At 38.8% G+C, this 24,168-nt stretch overlaps 1 long non-coding RNA gene across 1 annotated transcript in view; it reads right to left on the reverse strand.

Annotated features, from left to right (window-relative positions):
* Window positions 1-23,660, reverse strand: part of LOC107837885 (uncharacterized) — a 34,430-nt gene extending 10,770 nt beyond the window's left edge. Inside the window, exons 1-2 of the long non-coding RNA XR_001663938.1 lie at window positions 23,274-23,660; window positions 18,210-18,312 (exon numbers count right to left, since the gene is read on the reverse strand). This is a non-coding gene — a long non-coding RNA (uncharacterized LOC107837885). The remainder of the gene's footprint in view (window positions 1-18,209; window positions 18,313-23,273) is intronic.
* Between the last annotated feature and the right edge of the window lie 508 nt (window positions 23,661-24,168).

Consider the following 24,168-nt stretch of genomic DNA (forward strand, 5'->3'; position numbering starts at 1 on the left):
ATCACATTTGAGCTCTTTGAACCGACGTCTAGAGCTGAGCACAAACTGGCTCATCTGACATGACAGAAGCAGAAAATCTCCACAAGAATGGCTGAAAACCAAAATAATCCATGTGTTTCACTGGTATTTAATTCCCTTATAAATTCTACGTAAAATAAGTTAAAGTACATGTAATTTTTAATATTCCATAGTTGCAGTTTGTACCATGTGATAAAATGCTGCCTTACACAAGAGAAAAGCTTTGAAACATGCGCCACCCCAGTAGCTAGCTTCTACTTCGCCCCGCTTCTAGCTTGCTTAGCTTCAAATCGATGGGTCTGACAATTAAAAATGATAAAGACAAATGTTATTTTCCAACTTATCCTCCTTGTATCATAGAATAAACTAAAAAGTTATTTTTGTTTTGACATTTTCTAGCTAGCTCTAGCTCAGTTTGGAACATTTGTTAACTGGGCGTTTCTTTTTATCTCAAAGTAAAGTGACACCTTTTAGCACAACGTGCCGTCATCATGTTACATGCTCTAACATGATGACGGCACGTTTTTGTGTTGGGAGTCAGATTAATAGGCACTACCTGACAAACTAGTAGCAGTTCTGCAGACTTTTCGGAATCATAATTTCATAAAAGAAAACTTCCAAATTTAAGGCATTGAATGTCCGGTGGAAAACAGTGACACGCCGCTGACCTAAGTGGTGGAAAATTTATTTTTGTGGCCTGCTACAGAAGCACTCTGACTCATTAATCATTCATGGGGCAGATGAGTGTCTGCTGGGAGCTGATCCTTGGCATTTAGACTGGAGGGAGACTACAGTAAACACATTTCTGAATGCTACTCTGCGGTTCACATCTAATCAATTCTCCTGTTATTACGATTCCCTCACTTGGAGAAGGTTTTGAGGGGGCAATAGGGCAAAGGGATATAATATCACGAGGACCTGCCAATGATACATTTCTATCACAGAGAAGGCATAATTTGTGCTGGGAAGCTTCAAGCTTGTCTGAACCGGGTTTTTAATAACAAACAGCCCTCCTGTGAGGAGTCAACAATGCCCCAAGGTGAGAGGCGCGCTATTTGTCACACCAGACGTGCGACAATGTGCGAAATATGTGCCATCTGCCTGCAGGGGTTACCGAGATCTCATCCGAAATGAAACAGCCTGAGAGGGTAATACCAAAGTCATTAAGTATTCTCAAAGCCCATCATCTCCTCTTCCTCCTCCCAGCTCTGCACAGGAGTGGAGAGGGCGGGGGGGGATATAGAGGGGTAAAAAAGGTTCCAGCGTGTTGCAACCTGATTTTTTTTTTTTTTTGTCAGGATGGCAGATCATTTTAACAGGAAGCGGAGAGATTTAGAGATGCAAGAAAATATGGGGGGAAAAAGATGTTGGTCTCCATGGTGACAAGTGAAATAGCTCGGTGACAGAACAGCAGAGAGACGGCCAGAATCTTTGTGACTCTGAAATGATGCATCCCACATTCCAAGATTTGTTTTTTTGTTTTTTTCTGTTAAAAAATGGATGATTCAGAGATACGATCGTCACAGAAGGCTGATCCTGATTCACACTACAGCACAGAGGCTGCCCCCGATTCAGACTGCGCTAGAATATTATTAGGAGTGTGACGGAGCGAGTGACAATTTTAAATGGCGTGTGTGAACAGTGTGTGTGAAGGGTGGGACGACAGAGAGAAGCCTGGTTACGGCGTGTGACTTTCAGATTACAGAACAGATTAAATAAATATGCTTAATAATAAACTGAACAGCACAGACTGGAGTTTAAAACCACTTAGATGTTACTTCAACAAATGTTATTTTGTTGAAGTAACATTTCAAGTTACTTCAACAAAGCCAGAGGATAGCGGCGGCTCCATCAGAACCGAGGTAAATGTTGCCAGATTGAGTGAATTTTGAACACGTTGGACTAATAAAAAAAAAAAAAAAAACTTTTGGGTGAGTTGTTCAAATCTGAGCTGCTTTTTACAACATTTGCTGTGAAAAATCAGAGGAAAATTATTTCAAAATAGTTATTTTGTGACAGAAAAGCAGAAAACTTTAAATAAAATGCCTTGTTATTGCATTCATCTTATTAGTTAATTTATTCAGAGATGTCTAGAATCCGTCAAATATGACATCATTAATGATTAGTGATTGGTTAATCCAATGTCACCATGTAGTGGTGTAAAACAGAAAGCCCAGCACAACATCATGATTTAAACGGACATGACGCCACAAAAAAACCTGACACTGAAGCTCTTTTGACTCAGGTTTCATTAGAGGTTGAGCTTTGGGCTGGTTGTCTTGGTTTTTTGGAATTGGGTGGGGTTTATACTGTGTTTGGCAGAACTGACCAAGTTGAACTCCACCCGACTGTAAGAGCAGCCAACCTTGAACTGGAAGCAGTGAAGGCAGAAGAAGAAACGGGGGAGTGGTCCCGGCCGTGTCAGCTCGCTCAAACACTCGACAGGCCAGAGGAAATGAATCGGCATCAGAGCCGGCAGAGCGTTTCTACAGGAGAACATGAAATTACCGTTATTACTGCCTCTGCGACATTCGCAGTGGAATATATCTAAGGTGTGTGTGTGCATGTGTGTGTGTGTGGTGTTTTGTAGTTGCTGGAGACTTTTTTTGAGATGATCAATACGTCTGAGGAAGTCTGTAAATCACACCATGTGTGCTACAGTAAAAGACAGAATAACATGTTGTTTTTTTAGACACATATCTTCATCCATCAGACACTAAAAGCAAACCTGATGTTTGATGGGATTTTAAGTTGAAGCAACAGACTGAAAGATTTGTTTTTGGATACGATTCAAAACTATGAAAAACTAAATATGAACAATGAGATCAAATGTCTGATGTCTGGGATAGCAGATAATTCATAGAAATCCACTGTAAATGTATAAAAGTATCTAATTTGATTAATAAAAGTATACTATTAGATGCAGCTGTGCTCCAATGCTTGTTGCAGGTTTCTGCTTCTCACAAACCTTTTAAAATGATCACATTCAAGGTTAGATCTCCATGCAGCCTTTGTCATTTTTCTTACTATTAAAGTAGCTTTTTTCACATTTTGCCATGTCAAAACAGCATAATTTAATGTATTTTATAAGGATCTTACCCGACAGTAACACAAAGTGGTGCAAAACTGAAAGCCTGGAAGGAAAACGACACATAGTTTTTATAAGTAAAAATCTGAAAAGAGCGGCGCACTTTTAAATTAAGTTGATGAGTCAAAAAAATTTTTGCAATCACAACAAATGGGTTGGAATTTTTGCTGTTAGCTTTGCATATCTCTAGACTTAGCTGCACTAACTCTTTACAAAATGGCAGCAGTTCTATCCGGATGGAAAGCTTGTAGCATGATTCTACCACCACTATAATTCAAGGTGGAGTGATGAGCAGAGTTTTAGTTTTTTTTTTAGTTTTATTTCAGGATGGAGAGAAAAGAGGAAGACAAGCAGCAAATGACCCAAGACCAAGGAATCAAACCTGGGACAAGCACATCACCGACTACAGCCTCTGCACACGGTACCTGCTCTACAAACTGAACCACAGTGTACACAGTTAGCTTTTCTCCATAAAAGTTCAGTTTTAGTCTGACCTGGCCAGAGCACTATGTTCCCTACAGACTGAAAAATGGACTTCTTACTGCTGTTTTTAGCCCTGAGCTGTCTGCTGTGTTCTTTGTTCTTCATGATGCTGTTTGCTCACTAAAATTCTCTGAACCACTGAGGCCTTTACACAACAGCTGGCTTTGTGCAGAGACAGTAAAACACACACAAGAAGTGGATTCTGTTTACAGTTACTTAGGGTGATTTGTTGCCATTTTAGAGCGGTGGGCACACTGCTGTAATCCGCTAATAGCAGAGCTAATTTTTTAGCTTCGCGCTTTAGCTAAATTTTAAAATGTTTAGCTCAACTTACCCTACACTTTTCCAGATGGATTCTAAACCGGTAATTCACTTCGCTGTTTTATAACCAAGTGTTAAATAATTTTTCAAGTAGTAATGTTTATATTCATGCTCTTATTTTGAGGTCTGTGTACGCAGCAGTTCAGTTTCCTCTCTTCATGTTCTGTCTTATTTTGAAGAAACTTTATGGAACAAATGACAAGAATACAACAAACAAACAAATGATATGAGATAAACAGAAGAATACAACACTTACAACCAGGGGCGTTCAGCAAGCGAAGAGCAAAATGTCACCTCACATTATTAATGTTCTCCTTGTGACACACAGTGAGAATCAAGATGGCTGAATTTAGTGCTTTAGAATTAGCTTCCCCTAATTACCATGTCAGTATATCCCTGTAGCATTAGCAAAACTGAGGTTTATGACTACTTTAGCTAAACATTAGCTTTAGCTAATGTTTTTGTTAGCAGTTCTTGTTTATTTAGCTGTATGAAAGCGAACCACATTTCTTCAGCCTGGTGTTGGTCTATGACAGACGTTTGTGGTTAAAACCTGACTAAATGTTAAAGCAGCATGAATACTTGACCACGGCCCTTCCTCTACGATTCTTTTGAACTCTGAAACAAACTTGGCAGTTCTGAACACATGCAGAGTTTTCATACCTTCTATGCAGTAGCTAAACTTGTGTCAACCTACATTGATATCAGATATTTATTACACCAAAAAAGAAGAAGGAAAAAAAAAAGGAAATCATACGCAGCGATTTGGAACTCAGCCCAAACACTCACATTGGGAAATGCTCCAAAGCAACAGCAAGCCATAATCACTCAGCCGCCTGCCAGAAGTGTACAAGAGAGACTGCTGCTATAAGATGAACATAATGGGATGCTAATAAATCCTCCGGAGAGCACAGGGAGTTCAGAATGATGTTTCCCAGAATGCTCATCTATCAGACGAGTGAGAGGCCGACTTGCTTTCAGAGAGCGTCCTCTGTAAGCACCGCTTCGCTTCGTCTTGCCTACAACACACACTCATGTTTCTTTCCAAAACCTCAGTTTGATGTAAAGAATCTTTATTCAATTACCGGAGCTACATTTTCCTTTCTTAGCACATCACTGTTACCTCAGACAGGCAGAATTTTGTCATCTAACGCTCCATCGTCATCCTTTCAGCCTGTTTTTCTTTCTTTTTTTTTTTTTTCACAGTGAGATTGTGTAAATGTCTTTTTTTTCTGACAGACTGTTTCTTTGGAGGAAGAAACTTCATCTCAAACCTTGTTTGACTTGAAGTTACTGCTATAAATTTCACTCTACATCTGTTTTAGTGAGTGTTTGATTGGTTATTTTGGAAGAACGGAAAGCAGTGATGGGGTGGGAAAAAAAATCTGATATTCAGTCCTAAATATGCCCTTACACACAAAAATAAAACAAAAACAGTTAGCTTATTACATCTGACATCTGCCTGTCGCCCCGCCTCCTAATAGCAATGTTTATCCCCAAGGCTTTCAAACACTCATAAGCCTGTCATCGCCAGGCCTTCCCATCATGTTAATGGGAATATCTTCTGCAAATACAGCAACACTCTGGGAAAATTAGTCTTAGCATCCGAAAAAACATCCCATCACTGCCAAAGACTGGACCTGCACTGAGGTGAGCCAGGGGAATTGAACTGGATGGGATTATATCACGTTTCAATATTTGATGGAAAATTGTTTGGTTTGAAAATTGACCACTCTGGTGGGATTGAACAGAAAACAGGAGGTGATTTTACAGAGGTTGTTTTATGGAATAATCACATTAAATTCCCTGCATTTTTAAAAAGATATTTTCTTTTCTCGTTAGTTTGGAAACTATGTGTTGTTTTTCTTTCACATCATGTTCCACAAATTTCGCCATCCCATAGATAATTATGTCCATCCTCTTTTTGGAAATGTTTTATGTTTTTCTTTAATACCTCAAAAATACAAATGAAATGCAGCTCTTTAAAAAAAAAACACACATTTCCCACAGAAGATATTTTTTAAACAATTTTTTTTTAAATGTACAATTAGTGAATGTAAGAGAGTTTTATTTGCATGAACTGAAAGTGAAAATGGCTTTTTGGACAGTGAAGGTTGGAGACGCCCATCCTAAGCATTTGCGTGTGGAATTGTGAGTAAAGAGAAACATTTAATGCAGTTTTAATAAACTGCAGTGTAACAATGTTACGCTACAGCTGTGAATACTTTTCAGATGCAGTGTGAATCGTATAAAAAATAGAATAATTTAAACTTACATTCAAAGACGGCGTTATTTGAAACAACTAATTTTATTCAGTTAGAATATTACAGTAATATTTTCGGTTTGCAGAAAACAGAAAGCGTTTTCCTGGCACATTGTGCTTCATAAAACGGCACTATCAAGTAACAATGTTACCTTCAGTTGTTATAAAGTGACACATGTATCAAATATGACAGAAAAGAAATTTGACTTCGGAACTTAAAGGCTTGAGTTTGGGCCTCTGTCTTTTTAAGAAGCTCCTATTCTTTCCAACACTCCACCGTCAGGAAGTCATCACAACATAGCTCCTCTTTAACAGACGTTCTTTGCAATAAAGACTCAAGGCAACTCTCCAGGTATGTTTTTAATGAGGGAATAACATTTTAATATGATATAAAGCTAAAAAAAACCTCTAATTTACATCATACTTTAAGTTAAGGATGTGGTTATGAGGTTCACCTAGAAACGATGTGTTAATTTAGATGCATTGAGCTCAGCTCTCTGTCCATCAAGCATGTCTAAAATATGACTACATTTAGACTTTAAGCAAACTTCTGAAAATGTAATTTAGATGTAGAAAACCTGTCACGTTTGGACCAACTATAGGTTTATCTTAGTCTAGACTTCCATGGACCTTTTGGCTCTTCCATTTTGCAGCACAGAGAAGTGTGTCAAGACCTCAACTGTTACGGTTTATTTTTCAGTCCGAGTGTTGAAATACGAGCATACTGGCCTTTTTAATTTCATATTCTGAGTTTCTCCTTTTACCAAAGCTGGAGCCGTTTGGCCTCTCGTCTTCCTCCTCCCAGACAGGATATTATTTTTGATGAGAAGAGAATGTGACAGAGATGGACCTCTGCATCACACTCTGCTTCATCAATTAAGATTTTTTAACCGTCTTAAGCCTCCCTCATTTCAAACCTTGGGGGCCAAGCGTGCTTGTTTGGGAGAATAATGAGAGGCAAATTGGGCCAGAGGTTGACGTGGAGCACCAGCATAACAATTCGCTGCAGGAAATGTAAACCATTTCTGGCCCGCTCACCAAATCAATTCCAATTTTGTTCCTGGAGTCAATGCTCCTCTCATATTCCTCGTCTTTCACAGCCACGCATTTATTTGATCATTGGAAGCATGTTGAATAAAATTCAGTGTTCTGCAGTGATCATAAACGCATCTGCTAATTTTCCCATCACTAGCTGTGTTTTCATTACAAACGTGCACACATTTTTTGTAGATGTTCTGTTAATGTTTTGCTACATAAGGAATTACATTAATATCACACGTGAATGAGCTTGTTAACGCAATAAGTCAGTAAAAATCATAGCAGTGATTGATGTAAACAGTCACATAATTTATATTCATCATTCAGCCACGGTGCCAACGCTCAGCAGAGGAGACGGCAGCATTTTATTTAGGCATTAGGAAACACCTGAATAAAACTTCCTTCGCCAAAACTCATACAAAGTCATGATTGTAGTCTACCACAAGCTATCCAAGTCATCGCCATTCAGCCCGATTCTCATCTCCCTTCAGTGCTCCGTCTGGAATTTATCCCATTCACCTATATGTCTCGGTCAGCGCATTTCATTCAGGCCAATCAGTGAACAGAAGGAGGAGTTGTGAACGGTGTCACTGAATTTCTGCGCTGTTTTTTTATTTAATCACTACTTTGTGATTCTACAAAGTAGTGACAAACAGAGGCTGAGCACAAATCCACGACACACTTTTCAATTTTAAAAAATGTTGAAAACCATGCACCATAATTTTATCCGCAATGCAGTGATCCTCTACTTTGTGTTGGTTTTTCGCAGAGAAACAAAAACACATCAAAGTTTGTAGTCCCAACCTTATAGAGTGTGAAATGGCTTTCCATGCCAGTGGGATCCTTCACCGGACAACTGGGTCTTCTCTAACTTAAGGAGCATTTTCAAATGTGCATGCCAACGTAATTTCTTTAAAGCCAGTTTATGCTTTTATTTTTATCACCCCCCACCATCTCTGCAACAGTAAAGTAGATCAAAGAATGAGCTGAGGCAGAGACTTGATGCTGGCAGGAAAATATCTTTAAGATGCTTTTTGTTTCATGTTGCAGCCATCCACAATAATCAAAAGTTTCTGTCAGGTACGCCCGACACCAGGACCTTGAAAAGTGGGGATCTGACAAACCTGCCACACTCAGAGAAGACAGGCTCGGCTTATTAGGACGGTAAGGAGCTGCAGGCTCCATATTGCTGCCTGCTGGTATACTTTTAACATCCTGGGAGTTATAGCTCACATTATCTTGCAGGCAGTCAAATCTGAACAATTAAAACAGCTGGCATTTTAGAAGTGCACGTTTTTTAAAAGAGAAACTTTCCTGAGCTGCTGCTGCTGGGGGCACCATCATTAACTCCAACCAATGGTGGAAACGAGTCAGAAGAAGTGAAATACAGACTAGAAATTGTTTTCGGTTAAAGTTGTTGAGACTAATGATACGGTGGTTCTCGTTTGCAGCTGCGTTTCCTTTACAAATGTGCGCAAAAGTTTAGTATTCCGCTAACATCAGAAAATCCCCACAATTTTGCAATTGCGGTGCAACTATAAAATAAGAAGCACAATTAAAATTGCGTTTGAATAAATCATTTTTTTAAATCATTAAAAAAAGCCGCCGCCATGATTCTCCAACTACTTCCTGTCACCGTCTTCTTTCTGGTTCACGTCAGTGGCAACACCTGGTTGTTGATCATGTGACTTGTGTGACGCCAAAAAAATAAAATAAAAATAAAGTAAAATTTAGCAAGACTGCAATGTTTGCATTGCAGTCTTGCTAAATAAACCAATTTCGATACTGCCAATAAATAAATAAATTTAAAAATCATCTCATCCTAGCAGCAAAACATTGAGTTTCTTCAAAATTGCTGTGCTTCTATTAAGCAAATTTACTTTTGAAATGTCAAATTGAGCAATTGCATGGTTATTAAAAACACAGCTGAGGTGAAGCAGTGGCACATTGGGTGGACAGGTCCTGCTCGCATCTGGCAACTTAGTCAACCAGTTACGGTTTGATCTGTGGCTCAACGTTTTTAGAGGTAAATTATCAGATATGAAACATGAAAGGCAAGCCAATGAGATGCCACACAAACCCTCAGCCAACAGCACCAAACAACACAGCAAAACTACAGACCAGAGATGGAAGAATGGAGAACAGAACAGAAAACAGGAATTCAGTAGAGGAAATGAAGCTCTGTGATGAAATCCTCTGGGATTTGTAAAATAAAGTGGCAAGAGCGAGTTATGAATATCAAAAAGCTTAACTGATCCAATCACGTACATTTTCCCCCGTTCCGTCAAAGAGAAGCTAATCCACGCTAATTAGCTAAATAAACCGAGATCTGAACGGAGGATGAACCGGGCGAGCGGGTTACGGGGAATGCGACATGCGTGCTCTTCACGGTAGACGACAGAGATGGAGGACTGATAACTCCTCTCTGATGCTCTCCTGGCTTACACACACACACACACACACACACACACACACACACACACACACACACACACACAGAGATTATCCACCTGTTGCGCGTTCGTAGGCTGTTTATTCATCTCTTTGTTGGCACAATCTGATTGATCAGAGAATCAGTGGAATGCTTTTCAGATCAATCAATGCATGCCTCCTTATAGCAGGAACAACAACAGCGCTCCTTATAAACGCTTGCTCAGCCAGCAGCAGACACATGGAGGGCAAAAACCTGTTTCCTTCATAGGTTTTTAGAGACCTGAAACCTCTCAAGTGTTGCTTCCATTCTTATGGATGCTGTAGGTAAAGGACAGTCCATTCATTCTCTGATCCTACAGGGAGAACATCCACCCTGCATGTGGAAAGGTCCTGGCTGGGATTTGAACCCACAACCTCCTGGCTACAAGTCAAAAGGAGGTTTTTGGGATCATTTCTGAACACCTACAAGTTCTGAATGGTGGGGTAGAAGTGGAAGTGAAGGAAAAAGTAAAGTAAAGCAAAATGTTTAATTTTGGACGTGAAATTTATGCAAATTTTATTTTCAATACCAAATGCGATTACATTCTTGTAATCAAATTTATGGATGTCAAAAGAGGAGCTTTTAATGGGAAAAGAGATGATTAATTCAGTTACAGTGTGGGAAAATTATTCAACATCTAAAAAGTAGAACTCCCAACAAAAACTGTTTATTTCACACTGTATGACATAAAAGTATAATTTCAAATTAGTGCATTAATTTCCATTAATTACATTTTAACACATACATTTTTTTTAGCACAATTAATTGCTTACCTGGAACTTTTGTATTCATGCGTTTCTGGTAGGTCCCTTAATCTGACGCACGAGCGACATCCACAAATACACTGATAGACAACAGAGCCGTTTCTTGGTCCACTGGGTTTTAATTTTTGTTTCAGAACTATCTGATGGGATGTTGGAAAAGACTATTATTGTGCTCAAATTGTGCTAAAAGCAGTTAGCTTATCACTGCAGCTATTAAAGCCTAAATTAGCATCTTAATGCTAAACATGTAACAACAGCACAGATGACCCCAACGCTAACGTCAGCGTCCTCTACAAGGTGGTGTAGTAATTAAGAAAAAAAAAAAAAAACATTTAAGATGTGGACCACCTAAGAAAAAAAAAAACTAACAAGTTTTAGAAACTGATGAAATAATTGTTGCAGAAATTCTGTTTCATCAACATGATAGTTTTTTTTTTTTTAAACCCTACCAAACTAATTTTCTCTGTAAAAATCATTTAGACGGATCTGAATGTTTGTCATTCTGGATGATGCATCACTCAATGTTGAGCTCTTAAAATACTTGTATCACTAACGGCAGACTAACAGCTTATATCATCAGAAATCAACGTTTGATACTGTGTGAAAGTGGACCTCTCTCGGGTTTCAATGCCTCTCAGTGTGGTCCAGACCCGGCTGTGAGGCAGACGCCACATGGCGGTCCATCAGTGTCTGATGATGTCTCAAAATTAGGGGGAGATTTGTTAGGAGGCAACCAGATTAGCACTGCCAAGTATGAACATAAAGCCGCTTTTTTTCTGTCTGCCAAGCAGCTTAGCTTTTTGACCTCTCTCTCACAGGATGGATGTTCTGCTTTTTACGGCTGGAAACTGAAAACATGCTTTCAACTTAGCATGACCCTTTAATGGAAGCTGGGAGGCCATGTTGGGTGTAAATGTTTTGATATTTGTTTTTTTATTATTTTATTCCATTAAACAACAGAGAAAAATTAAGATGTAGCTGACATCTGTGCCTACAGCTATGAGGTGGAACTTCGTTCTACAGTGGCCTGTAAATATTCGGTAAAAAGTGAGAGATTAGCTGGTTGCTATGCACAAACTAAGTATTATGAGTATGCTGTGGTTTTACCACCTCAATTAAGAATATGGCGCAGCCAGCGCAATAGTCACAATAGCCAGCGCCATTTCCTTTGGTAGGATTCTGAAGTTGGCTACTGATCTAATTATTGATAGGCCAGCACCAGTAACTGAAACCGGTAACCAGTAACCGAGTGGCTGGTGCTGGCAAATAAGAAAGAGACTAATCACTTCTGTTAGCACTGAAGAGGCTGGTGACTAGCATACCTAGCCTTGCCTTCTTCCTCTGTTGGCCATCAACGTGGACAGGCTAGCAATAGGAATAGATTTGCTGGCATTAGTGTTGTGTATACCAGCAACTAGCACGACTAAGCTGGTAATCCGCAACTTGCATTTTCTTCTTTAAATTAAATTTTATTAAGGAAAAAGGTAAGTAACATACTTTAGATGTTTTATTGCTTGTTTGTTTTTTTGACAGTTTACTGTAATCCAACATGACACCAAGCTTAGACATGGTGTTATTACAAATGAGCTATTCACCTATTGGAAACCCCAAATTATTTGTGGATAATTCACCTTTTTGTTGTGCATATCTAAAATATTCTGAACAAAATGCAGAAAAACCTATGCACAACGCAACTTGGAATGCTATTGGCTGGCATTTGAAAAGCAGCCATTCAAGGAGCACCATTCTTTTTCCATGGCGCTGATTGGTTGGACATAAGGAATGAAATTCTGTAAATCCTTAGCATAAAGTTTAGTGAACACACGGGGAAGATCTTAGTAATGCTAACTACACCAACCGAGCTGAATATTGATGCCAAATATTTCCTCTTTTCTAAAAAGAGATATCAATAATTAATTTCCGTTCATGTTAGAAAGGCATAAAAAAAATGACCAAAGCTGTTCTTGTAATTGTTATGTTATAGCTCAAAGAGAAACTGGGTAAAACTGGTATCGGCGTAAAGTTACATAGGAACCAACATTTAAAAATCAACAACAAAACTCTGATCTCTGCTAACTATAAAATTCAGTGGAAGACGGCTAAAGTCACGGGTGTGATTTACACGTCCACTGCTGGAGTCAGGCTGGTCAATAATATCTTGTTCTACACAGCTCCAGATGTTTTATGGCAGCAGAAAGAGAAATTGAGAGGATTATGTGCTCCGCCTGCCAACACAGTCTTTTGATCACAGGCCAGGTAATATCAGAAAATCTGCATTAATCCCCACCATCACCCTCCCCCTCCTCGCTTCCTGTTCTCATTTCGGCCGACCTCCCTCTCTCCAAGTTGTTATCAGTCAGAAGGATAATTAAGCCTTGTGGGACTGTTGTAGCCCCTCTTTTCTAACTTGTCAAAAGTTAGTGGGAGGCAGATCAAAAGCTTTTGAAACAGACGAAATGAAAACGATAATCTGCCAGGCAGCAGAAGATAGTTGCCTTTATTTTGACCCTTATTCTGTATAATAGATAAAAGTTTACTCATGCTCTTAATGAAGGTGTTAAATATTCTGAACTTCTGTATAAACTATTACAGTCATAATTCTGGAGTGTCCCGTAAATTAGCTACTAATTTAATTTCTCTCACTTTATGATCTCTAAATAAAAAAAACAACAAGAAAACATAGATTTGTACTGAAAATGTGCTTCAGATGAAAAGTTTATAAACTGCTAATAAAATATTCTTGGCAGATTACCAGATCAACACAACCCACCCCCGTAAAATTAAGGTTAATTATTAAAATTTCTAATTAAAAATATTTTTTAAAATCCCAGTCAGTTACTGAGTTGATAACACTTTTTAAAATATAACCAAATCAGAAAATCTGAGTCATCACTGACTAAATAATTACAATTGAGCGTCCCAAAAACAGCAGCTTTTAAGAGTTAGTCGTTATAGATTAAGCCTGATGCAATAAGCAATCAATTAATCAGATTATAAATTAAAATGAGTTCTATAATTTCCAATCTGAGGATTCATTTTTTTGAAGGCCAATGTTGTTTATAAAAACTTTGTAATCCATTTAATTTATGTTTTCGTTCATGCATGGCTTTTATTTCCATTTTATTTATTGTTCTTATTGTTATGTTTTATTTTAGTTATTTAAAATATCTTCCAGTTCCAGTGTTGTGTGCAAATTGAAGTTTGTTCATCTTTGGGAAGGCAAACTTGGATGATTATGCCATTATTAGCTGAAAATGGTTTCAAAAACAATACTATTGTTCATCGCAATAATTTCTGGGACATTCATCTGACGAAATTTGTTATTGTAACAGGCCTGCTACAGAATGAAATCAAGCTTAATTGCATACATCACATTTCAGCGCCAAGGCAGTTCAATGTGTTTTAGATGATAAAAAAGATACAATATGGAAAAAAAAACATGCCTAAGTTATATCCATGCCAAAGTCGATCCATTTTCCAGTTGTTACTAATCAAAACAGCTGTAAAGAAATGGGTTTTCAGTCGTGATTTAAAGGAAAATTATCATAAGTTTGGAATTTGTGGTGCTGACCAGAATAGATGCACTCAAATCATCCAGCTAGCCATTTTGTTACCAAGTGTTTACATTTAGTTCAAGAGTGCAAATTTCCCAAAAGGTTATGTAGGAAATGAAAAACACTGCAGACTGTTAAATATAGCAGTGAGTAAGGTCTCAGAAATCTTAGCCTCACTGGTAAAAATGGTAAAACTGAAAATTAGTTCATGAGTTTCCTCATTTAGAACATTAAATGTACAATATGTGTTTATTCTTCTTAGACAAACAATGTTGACAAATCAGTGAAAAATGAATTATTACATTTCAACAAGTCACCAATAGAATCCAAACTCAACCTTAGTACAATCAATGTAATTTTATCTGTACAGCACCTTTCAGCAACAAGGCATTTCAGAGCACTTTACATCATGAAAACACAAAAATGCAACTTCCAACTGAACAGTAATAATAAATATTTATGTCACTAATGAGGCACTAAGGAAGCTGGATGTAGAACCTGCATCAACGCTTCCGGTCGACACTAAACTGAAAAGCTGTTTATATTTTTATTATTTTTATGAGCTCCAACTGAAGTTATTGGTCTCCAGTTTAAAATCTAAAATACTATGACTGATCAAATCTGAATTAGATTATTAAATTTTCTACTTGTGAAGACCCAAAAACAAGAATTTTCTTTTTTTTTCTTCTTCTTTTTTTTTGGCAGTTGGATCGACTATTGTGACAGATTATTTAAAACACAGTTTGTGATTTGAGAATGTAGAAAACTGGAGTTTCTTAGTTGTCATAGAAATATGACCAAACTCTGACCTTGACCTTGGTAAAAGATCACATTTCTATGTCCTACTGTACAGCAGAAAGGAAGTTTACATCTACAATGCCCCTGGGAAGTGTTCACCTCTGTATGTTTTACTCCTTTTACTGTAAATCAATCATGACCGACAAAATTTGGCATTTTTGGCAAAAAATAAAAAACACTTTAATGTCAAAGTCAAAACTGAGCAATACAAAACAATGTCAATTAAAAAAAATAAGCAACAGTGAAATACCTGAACAAACAAGGTAACTTGTTTGCTTGACCACAAAAATTATGTGAACGTTATTATGTTGTTAATAAAATAAGTAAATAAAAAAAAAGTAGGGTTATTTTATGACCAGTGAGAAAAATATTGGTGAGTCACCCTTTACCTTGGGAGTCAAACTGAATATACACAGCTTTCTTTTTTCTTATCAACTTATTATTTTTAAATACTAAGACTTAATTTAAAAGTGAACAGAAAAACAAATCAGCTACACAGACAGGCCTGGCGGCATGGGTGGGCATTGGGGGGTACTGACCTCCCATGGAGTCAGCTGTGCCCCCCCTTGGACTGGAAGCTGTTGGTTGTTTTTACCTTAAAGTGGCCAACCCTCTGTTATTCTTATATCGATTTGATACAGTGGGGGCTTCCGCACTTCCCATATCTATGCCTTCTGTCATTTTTTTTCAGCCATTAAAACTGCTTAATAGTTGTTAACACATCATAACTTGTTTTTCCGAGCCGCCTTTAAATGCAACATGAGTGCTAAGAGCTTGCGCTGGATTTACACCCGTGCGGCCCTGAAGGAGACCTGCTGCTGCTGTGCAGAGCTACTCAGGTGTGTTAGAATCATGGCAGCAAACCAGCAAAACACAAAGAAATTTGCAGAGTTTTTCCCCCAAACTAACCAACTGAGTTGAGTAAAGCTGTTGGATGCAGGTAATGTTAGCTAAATGATGACCAGCTTTTTACCTCAGCTAACTCCGCCGTCGCTCTTTTTCCTCCCGGCGTCCGTTAGTTCAGTTGCTATGACAACGGTTAAAAAAAACACAAAAGGACTTTACTCTGAATTGATAGAAGACGCCAGCAACAGGACTGGCTTCAGGTTTGTGTATATTCCACAAGAACTGAGAAATTTGTCTCAAACTGCATGAGAAGCTTAAAACATCAACCACACCCACTTCAGATTTATGAACAATCACACAGTGGCTGTTAGACACTACACAACTAAACAAAGTCTGAAAAATCTCAAGATATCTGCCCAAAAGTTAAAGCGTGGGTCTAAACAGGTCATCTAAATGAGAGGTAACCCTCAGCAAACCATTAAATTAGAGAGAGAAAAAAAATCAGTGCATTGGAGAGGCCACCCCAAAGCTCTGATCTCAGTCCAATAGAAAAAGCAGAGGTAATACAGCCAAAAATTAGCATGAATAGTTTGGACTGTTTAGCCTGTCATAAGATTTAAAAAAAAAATAAATAAAATAGTTCGTTTTTAAAAGTTATATTTTCACCATTTTATTCAGTCATTTATACATCACATTTTAAACTAAATATTTAATTAGCAAGCTCAATTTTTTTAACTGCATATTTATCTCCAAAGCAAATATTTAGCTAGTAAGCTTAAAATGTAGCTTACAAACTAAATATTTAGCTTCAAAGTCAATAGTTAGCAAGCTAACCAAGTTTTTACTTTAATTATTAACTAAAAATATTCATATTTCACTGTCTAATTAAACATTTTGAAGCCTGCTCTTGTGGCATATTAAAATATTTAGTTTGTTAAAAAAACGTGTTAAATATTTAATTTGTAAAAATATCTACCTCGCTAACTTTAGCTGCAAACTAAATATTTAGCAAGCTAATAAAACATTTAGTTTGACACTTGAATATACATTTTTGATAACTAATTTGGTAACACAATTTAATTATTATTCAAATAACATCAGAATAACTGTGACCAATTTTATTATTTTTGATTATGTAACTTAACAAGCAGCACCCCATCAAACTACGGTGAAAGAATACCCAAAATGTTTGACCCAAGTCATACAATTTAAAGACAAATATAGGTGTTAAAAGGTTTAAAAAGTGTGCTGTAACAAAAGTGTCTTCATTCTGGCACTTAGCAAATAGAAATTATTTTGATAACCATAATCCTAAGTAACCTAAAAAAGGAAACAATTTGATTCAGTAACAGAGAGTGCTATGTTGGTTTAAATACTGTATGTAAACAATCAGCTGAATAAACTAGGAAAAGAGCCAAAAGCTCCCTTTCAGCATGAAAAAAAAACAAGAAATGGAAAGAAAAAAATCTGTCATGAAAGCATGTTGTATCAAAGGACTGCCTCTTCGTGGTAAAAGACATGAAGAAAAATCCACTTCTGTTGAAATGTCTGATATTCTGTTTAGAGAACTTGTTTACTTGTCAGCTGCTCACATATTTAACTTTTTTACCATTCAAACACCCAAGCACCAAGGTGTCATTCTCTACACCCTCACACCTTCTCTAAAGATGGAGGATCTTTCCTGTGGAAGCAGGATATCACTGAATGGAGTTGCTGGAGGTGTAAAACACATGTAAGAACAGAGCTGCAGAGCGCGTGCAGTATTTATAAAGCAATAATGACGTGTGAACCCTAAAGAAAAAACTTTGTTTCACCTTTACAAGCACTTGCTGGTTTTTCAACCATATAAATTTACCTGAGTTTAACTTTTTAACCCTCCCATAGTTTTAAGAGATGGGGCCAATTGTCTCCTGTGAGCATGTTATCCTGTGCGCGATCTGGCGAGGTCACACTGACCCCGCGTGCGCTTTCACAAGGTTTTTTTGTTTTTTTTCACGTGTATGTTTTCGGGACTTGATGGTCGCGCTAAGACATGCGAGGGGAGGGTGACGTGTACAAAACACAGTAAAAGAAAAAAAGGAATTCAGCAGAGCCAACCTTGATTATTTCTCATTTCTTTGTCAATTGAGAATGTAGCTAATATCATTTGTACATTAGCTATGTTCAAATAGCTAATGTATTTGGACATTTGAATATAGATGTACAAATTTGTACAGAAGCTAATATACTGTTTGCTTCAGAAAGCTGACGATTCGTTCACGAAAGTTTCAATGAATCAAAGGACGAAGGAAGGCAGCAGCTCGTTTTCAGTTGCACCTCACACAGGCTCAGTACAGACAGTACTCACACGTTTAAAGCTGTTAACAGTTCGGGTGTCTGAAAAGTAGCGCCACTGATGCTCATGTGACAACTCAGTTCCGCGAGGAATTAAAAAAAAAAATAAAATAAAAATTCTGACGTCAATGCTCGAAAGCGCTCAACGCGCTAAACTTAGAAGCGTTTTAAAACCAGTAATTTAATTAGAAGCGTTTTAAAACCAGTAATTTAATTAGAGTTTACCTACTTGTTGATGTGAATAGACCGGATGTTGTTTGAGGTTAAGTTTTTCTCTTTTTCCTGTTCTCTCTGGGCTGGCATGAATCTTTTCAGTCACAGCACGCACCGGTCTGAAAGTAAAGCCACACAAATGACAGGAGGAATCAGAAGACGACTGAGTTTGACTTAGTCGTTCACAACAGTCACGTGCGTTTTCGAGCACGTGTCCCCAATGATTTGTTTGTCCATTAGAGACAAAGGATGGCATGTTCTGTCAGCCTTGAACATCAGACTCTCACAAACAGAGCGTTCTTCGGTGAAAACGTTCTCTTCCAACACAATGCATCTGTGTTCAGCCAGAACAGGCTCATTATCTTCTGCCTCTTCTGCCCCTTCTGCTGCGTCTCATTAAATCTAAATCAGAGCCACTTTCTACCTGTAAAGAGCTCACATGTAGAGGACTCGTGAGTATATATGCTCGCACCCCGTAGTTAAATGTTGGGTTTGTATAAGTCAGTCATACATTTATCTAGGTATCCGAAACTAACATAATTAAAAGTAAAAGCATATAATAAATAGTCAAAGGAGTAAATCAATACACTTAAAATGCACTAATTGTTATTTTTTTGAAAGACATTTGCCTCATGTTTATAATTTAATTGACATTCCTTTTTCATTTTTTCAGTTGAGTTGCAACAAGTTATATTTTGAGCACATAATTTGAATGTTAGTGTTATTAAAAAGTATATATACATATTTTGTTTGTTTTTCCTTTTACTTCTGCCTATTGGTTGGTTAGCGTCACTCCACATGTAGCTCAAATCTATACCGGCCACAACAAAGATGGCGTCGCTTGACACGTTGTGGGACAAGATGGCCAGTTTATAAGTGAGCTGAAGCTTAGCAACTTTATTAGAAAACAATTCTGTAACTCCTAAGTCTATTATTTTTCATATGCAGACTTATGCAAGCCAAGTTATTGCACCTATTTTATCTTCTGCTGGTAACATGTTTGTCTATTTTTCAGCTGAATTGTACAAGATAAATGTCATGTTATATCTTTAAAATTTTTAAAGTTATTTATCTTGGGGTTATCTTTCACATCACAAAATGTTTGAACATTTGTGAGAATCTCTGCTAAACACATACATACATACTCGACTATTAGGCCTCAGCATCAGGGCTGACAGAATGTGAAGCACAGTTCAACATGTTCATGTAAGTAAAAACGATATAAAGCAAAAGCAACCATTCAGAAAGTGTTTACAAGGACAAACCAGCAGCCAGTCTGCTTAATTTGTCAAGTGGAGCATGTTTGTGTGTGTGGCATGAAAGTCACTAAGCTTGGCATTCAGCTTGGATATGATGTGACTAACATGTTATGCTGTGTGTTCTGTTCCTGCTTAATACAAGATGGTAAACTGCAGGAGTGAAAATGCCTGGTCCCTCAGAGGCTGCCGGCGTGATTAAAAGGAAGTTCTGCTGCGAGCAGATGGCCGTGTAGACTTTGCTTGTTCCTTAAAAGTAGGGGCAGTCCACCCACCCTCCTTATTTTTATCACTTCATCTCAGAGAAAATGAAGCAGAGACGAAGACAAACTAATGAGAATACATTTAGGGGAAAAAATGTTTTGTAACATTGATCTGAAAGTGTTAATTTGAGGGGTTTTTTTAAAGGTTATTCATATACGGTCATGTGAAAAAGGAATACACTTATGTCTAATCTTTTTATTTAATTTGTCTCAATTTATTTCTGGGTATTTCGCATCAGTAAAACCACTATTAAACATGTTTTATTCACTAATCAAAAGGTAGCAACAGAAATGTGGTTTCTAATGAAGGAGAAAGTTAAAACACCCTATCCACTAAGACATGGATGTCCAAACTGTGGGCTTTTGCAGCTTCCTGAGGGATTTTTGTGGCACCTGAACACTATTCTAGAGTAAATAAGTCCTCTTTATTTAGAATGTCGTCTCACTTGCTGATTGAATACATGTCACATTGGTACCCCCTTCAATGACGAACATTGGTATCCCCTAATGTTCGTCATTGGGGGATACCACAAACACTGTGATATTAGACTAAGACAATATAACGTTTTTAGATTGGAGTGGTCCCGTCAACCTTCTGAGCGGACCAGATCAATCTTAATACACCACACACAGCAGCAGTATCTCCTAAGATTATCTTAAGATTACCCCGATAATTGGGGTGTCCTAGACATTGTCGGATTGACTCGTCTCTATTTGGTTATAAGAGTTTTCCAACGGTTATGTGGCACTAGCCTCTTTTTTGGTATCTACTTCCCTGGGGTTCCAAGTGTGTGGAATTGAGCTGTAAACATGTCATCAGAAGACTCCCAGTCTTTGATTGGCTATGGGGTGAAGTCACTGGTTGGGTCACAAGAATGACTTCCTGACGAGACTCTCCATTGTAAAAACTCAAGACAGCAAACGAGCATCTTTGAAGCTTTAAGGAAAACGGCAACATTGATAATAACACTGAGGTCGTTATTGAAACAAGCAGGCACTTTTGTGTTTGTGTCACATTCAGATCACATCATATTACTTTTAGGGCTCTGGGTTTGCCCTGCTATAACTACCCTGACGAGCCTAGTGAAGTTCTTGTTTTCAAGCTAAATCAGGTATTAGTGGACAGGGTCATTGGATGACCAGACCTGGTCATGATATATAGCAGTTGTTGTGAACATCCTTCACTTATAGACCATTTTCCATACGGTGAAACTGCTGAGTTTATTTTATTTTAAGACGTCTTCAAATCCCTTCCCAGATTCTTAAGGTGCTTCAGTCTCCTCTCTGAAGGCCTCTTTCCATCTCATCGTGACGTTCACGTTCACTTCAGCAATCGGGAGACCGTCAAACTAAATGTCTATGATTAACAGAGCAAAAAGCTAAGTTATGACACCTTCACGATGTGCACCTAATGTCATATACCTGGGAGTAATTTTAGCCATTTTAACTTGGAATAACTGTGGGGGTGTCCAAGTTTATCCCTCACCATAAAATATTTTTTATCCATTTTACAGAATATAAATGTAGTGTTCCTGTCTATTAAAAATCCAAATGAACAGGTCTGTTTGAAAATGTCTAAAAATATGCACGGAGTTGCACAAATGTCCCAAAATCTGAACAGGTTTCAGGGTTTATTTTTTTCAAAGTTTTTCCTTGTCATTCATTCAAGCATCAGAAAATATTCTTGTTGTGTCTTGTTTTGGCTGACACAGAAACTAAATCACTTAGAATGATTAGTCTTTCCACAGGTTGTATCCAGCCCTAGATTGTTGTGCATATTTGATTCTCATTTAACATACCCTGTAGTAAACACAAAATTTCTCAATTTCTCAAATGCTTCAGACTCGCATAAGATCAAAATCTTGTTCCCTCAGCTGATTTTGCAACTCAAAGATGTTTTTCATCACAATATCGGAGCGTGTAAAGATGGGAAAGTTTGTGTGCAATCATCCGATCTTTGCTGTCTCTGGAGAAAGTAACTTCAGTAAGTTTTGAGTAGAGTACGCATAAAATTAGGACTTCAGACTCTAAACTCGGCGTTTGCTTTTAAAAGGTTGTCACTACATGTTCTGGAAAAAGAAAAAAAAAACCTGCTGAAGTTAGTTTTGTAAGAACCAGGACAGATGTTGGTAATGTTTACCAGTTGCATTGCTTCCCCTACACCCCCCTCACATTGCTTCCCTGAGCGAGACTTCACCGACTGCAAAAACTAAAACTGCAGCAACGTCTTGAATTTAAATGGAGCCGGTTTAGGCTTTTTGAAAGTCTATACGGATGCTCAACCTCTGCAAACACAATGCCGAGATGAAGGTAAGATCAAAACGAGAGTTTCTGCTTTCCACTAGGCGCCCCCAACAAGGTCATTGCAGGTAAAAGCCAATTTTCCTTTTATTGATTCCTCATATTAAATCTGTTCCAATCACAAGAGCAGGGCTGCAGGTACACTGAAGGAGATGAATCGATTATGTTTTGAGCTGCTGGACAGCGCCGGGATGGAGAAAGAGTTTGAAGATCAATCTGTGGACGAAGACCCCAATGTTTTGTAGATTCACTTAAAGCAAGTGTTTACGACCAGTTTGTGGGTGAGCCAACAAAGACGAAAAAATCACCAGAGAGAGAGAGAGAGCAGAATAAATTCAGCCGACAATACAAGTAATTCCTAAATTTAAGGGCTCCATTAATTCCACCAACCGACACCGGTTTCAACGAGGGTCACAAGGAGAGCTAACATTAATAACAGCTGCCATGTTACGGCCGAGTGTGGCTTGGGGGGACGATGTCCTGGTTGACAGCGTCCTCTCGCAGATGACATATGATGCCATTAGATGCCATTATAGGTCAAACCGCACACAAACACGGGCGGGCACACGAGGAGCGAGTGTAAATCACTCTAATCCAGGCATGAGATGAAGAAAGTTCCCCCCCTACTCCCCACCCCACCCCGTGTCGACAGCTGAGCGGGGTCGGGGATTTGTGTCAAGGGCTGAGCTGCAGTTTTTACAGCTCGACTCATGATAAAAGCTGTGATAGAGCTCAGCTGTCGCTCAAGCCAAAAACAAGACAAAAAAGAAAAGAAGAAAAAAAAAAGTCCCACCACCTGCTTTCATCACCACAAACTTAAAGTCCACACGGAGCAGGAAGGGATACCCAGAGGCGCTCCAGCTGTGGACGCTGTGGGGGTTTTCCCATCGGGGACACAACCTCAACACCTAAACATTGCAGAACCAATCTGTTGCAGTTCTCTTTCACTGCTCTCACACATATTTACATCATCACATTATCATCCGCGTCCCTCAAGCAGAGATTGACTCATCATCTCCCCTCTGATCTCCGTCCAAACCTCATCAGCCCCTCTTGAGTCCGCCTGTCAATCCGGAGGCACGAAACGCTCCTCAGTCTGCCTGGTCACACAACTACCCTCTGGGGTCGGGGAGAGAAGAGGAGAGTAGAAGGCGACACAAACTCTGCAGAAGTTGTTTGCTCCTCTTCCCGGGGAGGCAGAGGCAAATCAAGGGGCCAAAGAAGAAGGTCTGTAATCGGAGAGACGAGGCGCGAGCTTACCTGCCCACGACGCAGACACACACCAGCAGGACTGTGGCTTTCTGTTGCCGCTCCGCTCCACTCACCTACGCTAAATCACTTCCATGACTCACTCAGGAGGTGGGGAGAGAGACAGCACCGGCTCTCGGCGTTAAGAGAAGTCGTTGCAAAGACGGGGGAAAAGGCAGGGAGCGTGCTTCCGCTGCAGTGATGCTCGCCTCTCCTCCTTTTTGCTTTGATTCCCCACCCCCATCCATCAGAGAACTACCCCCCCCCCCCCCACACACACACACACACACCTTCCCAACACCCCCTCACTCTCCAACACAAGGTGTTACAAACAGAGTGTGTCTGCATCTACTGCCTCTGATTGGCTCCCTGTATCCTCCTCCATCGCCACCATCTCAACCAGTTTCTCTCTGGAGTCTGGACAGGCAGCCTTAAAGAGGCACTGCATCAAAGCCGTCTGTCTTAACACTAACAAAAAAAAAGAAAAAAGAAAAAAAAACTGATTTGTGTGGGGGAATACATGAACTGTATTTATAATACTTTTTGTGTGTCTCTTTGGATATTACCCAAAAGCGAAGCGGAAATTTTAGTTTATGGAGTCAGTCTTGGCAGATGGCTACTTACACTGAGACTCTTACACTGCAGGAGGTTTCTTCCTGTTTAAAAGGCAGTTTTCAGTTCCCTTGTCACCACAGATAAGCACAGCTTGAGGGATCGCTCCAAAGTATCACCTCAGGAGGAGGGTTTACTGCAAAATCTGTTTTCTATTAGTTATTCCCAGAAATTAATTCCCACCCATCTGTCTCTTTTACCTCAAGCGTAATATTTGCAGTAGTTCATGCAGTCTGCTGACACCAAGTCTGCTGGTGCTCACAAAGGAAAACTGTGGAAGAAAGTGTTATTGCAA

This window comes from Poecilia formosa, unplaced genomic scaffold (assembly GCF_000485575.1).
Source record: "Poecilia formosa unplaced genomic scaffold, Poecilia_formosa-5.1.2 Scaffold185, whole genome shotgun sequence".
In the NCBI taxonomy this organism is placed as follows: domain Eukaryota; kingdom Metazoa; phylum Chordata; class Actinopteri; order Cyprinodontiformes; family Poeciliidae; genus Poecilia; species Poecilia formosa.